Genomic DNA, 8,636 nt, shown 5'->3' on the forward strand with positions numbered 1-8,636 from the left:
TAGATAGATAGATAGATAGATAGATAGATAGATAGATAGATAGATAGATAGATAGATAGATAGATAGATAGATAGATGGCCCAAAAATAGAAGCTTAACACTTGTGAATAATCTGTGGATTTAAAATTAGCTGAACCTAAATTAGTAAGTAATGTTAAACTAAGACTGGAGTTATCCTACATTTTGTTAGCCTGGTAAAAACCAGACACTGTCCTTCACTTTGCTTCAGACCAGGGTCTGGACTTGCTGCATAGAGAATCGATTCTTGCAGGAGGCGTGGCCTCTGCTGAAACGTGTGTGTTGTCGCTGTGAAGAAGGCTAAGCTAAGAAGCTAACTGGAAATTGCGTGTGCTTTAAACAACCCTACTGAGAGGAGAAATATACCGAGCCAAACAAGATGACTGTAAATGAGAGCTGTTGCTTTGTCAGATAAATTTAAATTAATTTGGAAGCCTTTTCAACACGGACTGGCTTCATTCACTTCCTCCACTGCCGTATGCTAAAATAACTAGCAGACACCGCGCAGAACATCAACATCATTCAAAACTTCGCCTTCTGTTTGCTTATTGGCCCAGGTAAAATAAACTACAAGCAGACACTGCACAGAAAATTGACGTTCTGTTCTCTGATTGGCCCGGCTAAAAATCTGCCAGTGAAATCCTTGTCTATGGGAGAAGTCCCAGACTGAGCAGAGAAGGGAAACTAGAATTGAGCAGAGCTGCGTAGGAAGGCAAGGGCCAGGCTAACATTTTGTGTTTGGAAGTAAAAAACCTAATCATCCTACAGATAGATGACATAAAATAAACTAATATTTTAGTATTTAGTATATAGTTCTTTACCAGGTCAAAGGGCTGTGGTACCTCGGTGGTCATTTTGTATTTTTTAAGTTCTTAGGCTGCAGGTTTGAACCCAGATTATGTCAGGAGGAGCATCCAGGCTGAAACATTCGATGTGGTGACCCCCGAAGTCGGGAGCAGCCGAAAGAACAACTAGGTCAATAATGTAGGTCAATACAACCTTAGATGAACAAGAATGTATGCGCTCCAGTACTTAAATGTGTTGTATAAGGCAACAATAAAATAAAAATAGCAGAACATGATTTATTAGCTTGTTGATCCACCTTTGGCACTACTGAAGTCACCATTGTCTGTATGACCTTATCAGTCTCTTGCACTGTGTGTTTTACTCTTCAGTTCATTGAGACATCTGCGCAGATCTGTTCAGGTTCTGCCACAGAACCTCTGTCAATTTGAGGCCTGGAGTCTAACAGGGTCACTGGAATAATTGTCTCATTTCATGACCTAATTTGGTCCATGTTACAACTGTCTGTCCAAAACAACATTATTTCAGAAAGTTTGTGATTTGCAGTTTTACAGACTTGCAGAAAGCCTTGCATTCTAGTTAAAATGAAGGAGGTTTTCTCGTGGTGACCCTTCTGTGAACTTTGACCTCCAACATGTTGCTAACAAAGACTTGTAGAGACTGATATGCAGCTGTTTCTCTAAGCATCAAACAATCTGGAATTTCCTAGAATGTTCACTCCTCTGAAGACTAACTATTGTCATTATGCTTTCCACTTGTGAATATTTTCTTTCTGTAGAATACTGACCTTCAATTGGTTTAAAATGGACATTTATTTCTACACAACAAAATGAGCTAATGAGGTATATAAATAGCTTTTTTCAGCATTTCTATCTTCTTCCTTGTGTTAACACACACCTGTAAGCTCCAAAGCAACAAAACTGCCCTGAATTTTATAAAGGTGATTACTGATGATGATTAAGATCAGGTGTGTTAAATACTCTCCTAATTGTCACACATTGCCTTTGCACTTACGCTAGATAATAATAACATGGTTGGTTGAAGTTACAGTATACACACTTAGGCTAGATAATAATAACATGGTTGGTTGAAGTTATACACAGTAGGGGTGTCTCAATACCAGTTTTTCTCAGAGTATGAGTATGAGTGCTTCCGTTTGGGTACTCGCCGATATCAAGCACCAATACCGAGTATTTACTGAGTTAGAACCTATACATTACACCAGGGGTGCCCAACCTTTATTGAACCAAGAGCTACTTTTGAAGTTGGCAATTTGTTGAGATCTACTCATCCAGTCTCAGTATCAAAAAACATAATTTTTTCGTCTCCTTACTCCTCACTTCTTTAAAGTAAATAAAACAGAATGTAATGTGTTGCTAGTTTTATTTATTTTAAAGTATTGTTAAACAAAACTATCTACTTAACCATATATTTACCTACAAAAAAAGAAAAGATAAAATCCTTACTTAACTCCTGACAGAGAAAGAGAATAGTGATGCTCAAACTTTTTTCAAGGTCAAAGCACACAATATAAAACTTTCTTGTTTCATCATATTACAAAAAGTGACTTAAGATGGTGCAGATTCACAAATCTCCAACAACTATTTCCAACCTCCATCTCTGTGCAGCATGCAGGATGCATGTCATCTGCAGGAGTTGAAGATCTCAGTCCCTCACTGGTCCAGACTGCTGGCTCCAAAGGGTCATTTAAAGAGCTCCACCTGTTCACCACCTATCAGAAAAGACACAAACACATAGCCACATTAGGTAGAGAAAACAAGGCCACACCCAAACTGCTAAATAAATAAATAAATAAATAAATAAATAAATAAATAAATAAATAAATAAATAAATAAATAAATAAATAAATAAGTGTATAAGACACATGTCTGGTCTAAAAAGCTGACTCAAGTTCAAAGCACTTCTTCTGATGGTGGGATACATTTCCTCTGACAGCAGACTCCAGAACTCTCCATCCATGCGACTTGTTGCTCTGGATTTGATCCCAATCTCATTTTTTGCAGAGTCAAAACCTCATTTTCAACACCAGAGCAGTCCAGCAGAAACACGGACACGAATTTGGACACATCCATCCATCCTGGTGGACAAYTGCACGCCTTTATAGCAGCCACAATTTCACTTTTATTTTTAAAATCACGGAAAAGCACGTCTGCAGCATCAAAAGCTTCTTTAATAACTTCGTCATCCCTGAAAGATGTTTTTTGTGTTGAGCCAGGACGGGGCTGCATTAGCAGCCTTACCTTTGCTTTGGTGTTGGTGCGAGTGAAAATGGATGCTGTGCTGCAAAGCTTGTTTTCAGCTCGTCTGAGCTCGGTTTAGGAGGGGAAATCCGCCTCATAGCGTCTGTGCATTGTTTTGAAAGAAATGCTGTTCCACGTTATCCTTTTTGGACAAGCCAAGGCAGTGCTCGACTTACATGTGAGTCCTCTTCCCACTCCAGGTGAAAATAATAAGTTTTTATTTGCTTGTTAGCTGTCTTTCGTTCATTTTTTTCCCCCTCAAGATCATGTTTGGAGTGCTGTTTCACAACACCTATATCTCGCGAGGCTGGTCACGTCTACAAGACGGGGAGGACGAGGGGGAGCACGTTCAAGAATGCAATGTTAAATAAACATTGACAAGGGTGCGTTCAAAAATGCAATGTTAAACAAACAAACATTGTATTCTACAAGAGTACATTCAAGGCTGCAATGTTAAACAATGTTGCGTTCAACTAGCTCCGTGATCCATTGCTCTGTGATCTACTGCTGACCAGCTAAAGATCGAACGGTCAATCGCGATCGAATGGTTGGCCTGGCCTGCATTACACGATGACCTTAAAAACACATTTATGTTATTTAGATCAAGGATGGGCAACTTAAATGATGGAAGGGGCAACAAGTTTTTGTTGACACTACCTGAGGGAACTACAGAACTTCACACTTACCCAAATGTAATAAAACTACAGATTGGAAACAAATGTTTGTAATTAAGCCAACATGCAGTGCAGTAACTTAACATATTTCATGCTTAAATGCCATTGCCTATTAAATATGAATACAAAAAGCAAACAAAAATGTAACACTTGGTATTGTTATTAGTATTGGTAAAAAGGGATGGGTAAAAACTCAAATGAGCAGGAGCCTCATAAGTGGACCAATTACTCTCCCCAAAGAGACACTGAGCTTTTAATCAAAGCTTTGTGTTCCTTGGAAGGACACCAGTGGGTATCTATACCAGTATTGCAAACTGAGATATATGCACCAAATAAAACACTTGCTTTTCAACAAGCTAAAGTGCAATGACATAAAATGCCTTGAGTGAAGACTCCTGATAGGTTCTGGTAAAAAGTTGCTGTTTTTATGTACTTGTGACTTCAGTAAACTTCTCATATTTAGCTTTGTGCAACATGTTGTAGTGGCAATTAAAGCCCTTCATGGCAGACAGCATCTCTAAGCAGAATAAACACAATGATTTACCTTGAAATTTTGTGGAGTCTACCTCCCATTTCACATGAAACATGTGATTGTATCTGTCCAGTTTTCTTTCCTCTGTTCTTAGTCATGAATAAACATCTCTTCCTCACTGCTAGAGAAGACGTGTGCCCGAGGTGGCATCTGCGTTGGAGGCACCATCTGGTGGCAAAATGCATCAATACAACTAATTGAGTGCCAGTTTTATACATTTTTGTAGTTTTTAAATAATTAAGCGCTGCTTTGCGTGCTTTTTTCGTTTTTATTTCCACTGGGCTTAATTGGCAGGTTGGACAGAATTCACTGGTCACCATTTGCCCATAACTGATTTAGAACAACCAGATCAAACACACAGCATGATATGCAGTGTTGCAAAAGTTAAAGATAAATGAAAACAACAACAAAGATTTTTTTTATTTGTTTACCTTTCTTAAACAACTGACAAATTTTTCACTTGAAATGTCCACTGTAACACGTTCAATAGAGTATTGAAATAGTATCAATGCTGATATTTGTACCAGTTTTGAGTATGGTATTATGTACAAGTACTTGTAAAAATGCTGGTATTGGACCTGAAATCAATACCAGTGTTAGTATCTGGATACCACTAATTTACAGTATAACAATTTTAACATTTGGTCTGGACCTGATTAGTTTTTATTGCTCTAAACCTTACAAGACCTTAGACATGAAAAGTTCTGCATTTTATGTCTTCCAAGAATACTCTCTGATAAACCCTTGCTGTTCATCTTCTGGACATTTCTCTTAGCACAGTGTCTACATGGTAAAATGGAAATGTCTGTCTCCAGCATGAGCATCAGAGCACTTTATGTTCACGACGCTCCGCTAATCTTATATTGTCAGAACAAGGGCTTTTTGTTGTTATTGCTTCAGTGTAGCCTGTATGTCCTGAAGGACACAACTACAAAAATGGATTTTATGGTTGGAGCTTATGACTGAATTCACTGGCCTTTAAAGTCTCCGTTGGTTTGCTGCCTGCATCATAATATTTGTCCTCATCTGACTTAATGCAAGCATACCAAAGAATCCTCAACTCGTCACAGTTTTCCTAAGGGCTGATTAAACAGTAGACAATTCAGGACAGACCTCAATAACAAAAAGGGGTAGCTCAGCTCTTTAAAGTTAGGGTTTTGAGAAATGTTATGAAAAGCCATGCAGATATAATAAACGATTGATTTTAATCACTTTTCACAAGAAATTAAGCATTATTTCCAAGAGCTTAAACAAATTAACTAGCTCTGTATGTATAAGATGTTTCCATGAGGAATAAAAGCAGTCACTTGTTGGATGAAATGAACATGTCCTTTCATGAGTACTCTGTCAGCTGGTTGGATATTAAAAAGCCCAGCAGTAATCTGTTTCTATAAGCCAAAGGACTTCTATAAGCCCGAGAAACGAGACAGTGGCATCATCCCCCTCCAGTTTGAACAGCCACAGATGTTTGCGCCGCCTCCCCTTCTTTTCCACAAACCCTGAAGCATGTGCTCACATGCTCCTCTGTCAGAGCGACAGCCCAGGGCCAACAAGGATGAGACGATCATTTACTCTCTCAGACCTCAGCTTTAGTCCCCAAGGATTCCTCTGAACCTGGTTAAAAAGACCTATTGCTCAAGTGGGAAAAACAAACAAATGTAGTTTGGAATCGTGTGGGAAGTTAATTTGGGATCAGTGGGTATTTTATGTGACGGAGAACTCCAGTTGTCATTAGACTTCATAGAGAGAGAATAAGTCTGAACACCACAAATATGAAACRCAAACTTTTTTTAAGAAACAGCATTTGTACGTGCAGTGGCGCAGTAAATGCGGTGAGCAATGAGTACGCCATACCATCAAATGAATTAAACCGCAGGAGAATTACTTTGTGTTCAGATTATGTGACAAGACTCACATATGACAAATTAGATTAGCATCCCTGCTATCATTTATTGACTTTATGGAAATGATGAAACTTTGTGTTCAAATGGCAGCTGTAGGAAAACAATTATGTACTTGGCTTGACTCATTATGTTTGTGACCTTTGTTTTATTCACAAATTAAACTGTCAAGAATTACGAGGGGAAATGGACCTTTTACCAATTGACGCCATCACACAAATCACGCATGAAATTAATGTTTTGATTGGATGCCGAAATGCTGACTCCTCCCATCTACGGAAGTTGTGTGTGTGTGTGTGTGTGGGGGGGGGGGGGGCTTGTTGATGAAGGCAAGTTTTAATGTCGATGCTTTGTTTCGGAATATTGTGGACAACCATGGACAAAATCCCTGATAAATGTGCCGCGGATCCGAGAGGACGTCATTTTGAGGCAACTGTCGGGGGGGGGGGCACCGTGTCAAAAAAGACAATCGCCGAAAAAAGGACATTGAAGTCGGCGAGATCATGCCCAGCAGAGTAAGTTTGTTATTCTTGTTCTTGTCTTATTTTCATCAATCTTTTGACTCAAGCATCAGAATGGAAGTTTAAATGCCAAATCTAGCTGAACTTTAGGCTGATTTGGTTATTGTTACATCGTCGATTAACCTCTATAGCCTAGCGCCGGGTGTTCATTCGAGCCATTACTATTCACAGAGTCATGTAAACAAAGCCATTGGATTAGCGTCAATCTCTCACATAAATGTTCATAGCATCCTTATTTCTTATCCTATTTGTGTAAACTACAGCTTAAATAAAAGCTGAGAAAATTGTTGATGTTGTGATATGTAAAAATAAGTATTGTCCCAAGAGATACACATAAGCTTTATAGGAATTTTTTATTATAGGTTTTACTAACGTGTTTGCTACAGCTCAGACTGTATTTGATGGAAAATTTGATGTGTATAAAAATTATATTAGTTAAAAGCAATATTTCTTACCTGGCTTTTTTTTTTTAAATAATGACAAATTCAGTATGGCTGTAATGAATTTGGTGTAGTGAATTTTCTTGCAGACAAGGGGGTGGCTGCAATCATGTGCCCGCACTACTGTTTGAGTTGGAGCAATATCAAGCTTGTGGTGGAACTACAAAGTAAGCCAACCTGCACCCAGTCGCCTTGTTCATAGAGGGGACGAGCCCAAAAACGAACTGCCTAATAAACTACTTGTGAAGAGCAGCAAATGTTAAAGTGAGTCGAATAATAAGTTATTTTTAATCTATTTGAAATTATGCTAATAACACAAATACCCAAACAAGCGATTTGAAGTCAGAAACTCTATCACAACCTGTAATAATAAAATTACACTTGATAAAAATTTATTACAAATTAACTATTTCATGTTTTAAACGTTTTCTACATATTTAATCTCTTGTATATTTCTTAGTCATTATTTTGATTGACTTCTGTTTTATCATATTTGTATGAACTTATTGATGACATAAATGACATTTTTATGCAGGTGTCATTTAAGGCATGAGATCGGCGTGGAGAAGGTCTCCTGGAAAACGTTGAACAGCCTGGCTTTTGACCCACGACATCCTGACGACTGGAATGAAAACACCACTGCTGATATTGGACATTTGGAGTGTGGAAACTTCTTTGCCATTTTGCAGGTTGGTGTTGTATACTTTAAAAAACCAAAAACACTTAGTTTAAGTTTTTTTGAACTTCTTTTATTTTTGCCTTTGTTTTCACATTTTATGCATTGTTGGATTTCAGGTATGCCGTGCCTCTGGTTGCTGTGCCAGATCTTGACCCTCAACCAGATGATGCAGCTGATGACTTAGGCCCGAGTCCAGTCTCCATTGACACCATCAGAGAGGCCTGCAAGAAGTTCAAGCATCTTTAAAGGTCACACATAAACAGAAGCTGGTCTGACTGAAGCACAAACACGCAAGCAGAGCTCAAGTGAAGAATGGTTTCAAGAATGTTTCTTGAAAAAATGTGAAGTTCTGCTGCTGTTTCTTCACACTGTTACGTTTTTTTCTTTAGGAAAATGTTTTTGGTAAAATTAAAAGCTGCCTTCTCAAAATGCTTTTTATTATTTCTATTGTATTTTAAAGTTCAGTTTTGGAACAAGAACAGTTATTGTTTGACAAAATAAATGAAGTGAGTGACCAAAGTCATAATAAATAGAGCTAAAGTGTTACCTTGCACCTGGGTGCTTGGAAGAGAGTCTGGTAAGCACAGGTGTGTATGATGTCCTGAAGGACTGGGAGCAGGACCATCTCAACACACTCTGCTGAACCAATAGCTGAAGTTCTGCTGTATGCATGATCCAGCTGCTGCAGGTCAGTAGCTGCTGGTAAAATATATATACTGTATATTATTTCTTATTTGATACTGCACAACACTGTCATAAGTATTGATAGACTGTATGTTTATAGACACACATACATGGATGGAAAC

General features: G+C 38.3%; 1 protein-coding gene and 1 long non-coding RNA gene across 4 annotated transcripts in view; both read left to right on the forward strand.

Annotated features, from left to right (window-relative positions):
* The window catches only part of LOC106517857 (microtubule-associated serine/threonine-protein kinase 1), a 79,056-nt gene that overhangs the window by 9,158 nt on the left and 61,262 nt on the right, over positions 1-8,636 (forward strand). The window contains exon 1 of one of the 3 annotated variants that reach the window (XM_014008896.1): positions 895-901. The exons of the other annotated variants lie outside the window; for them this stretch is intronic. The gene's annotated coding sequence lies outside the window, so the exon portion shown is untranslated. Of the gene's footprint in view, positions 1-894; positions 902-8,636 lie in introns of those variants that run through there. 3 annotated transcript variants of the gene reach the window in all.
* On the forward strand, positions 6,520-8,259 carry LOC106517858 (uncharacterized). Its single transcript, XR_001310257.1, has 3 exons — positions 6,520-7,415; positions 7,687-7,840; positions 7,947-8,259. It is a non-coding gene; the product is annotated as an uncharacterized LOC106517858 (long non-coding RNA).

This window comes from Austrofundulus limnaeus, unplaced genomic scaffold, assembly GCF_001266775.1.
Source record: "Austrofundulus limnaeus strain Quisiro unplaced genomic scaffold, Austrofundulus_limnaeus-1.0 Scaffold53, whole genome shotgun sequence".
In the NCBI taxonomy this organism is placed as follows: Eukaryota; Metazoa; Chordata; class Actinopteri; order Cyprinodontiformes; family Rivulidae; genus Austrofundulus; species Austrofundulus limnaeus.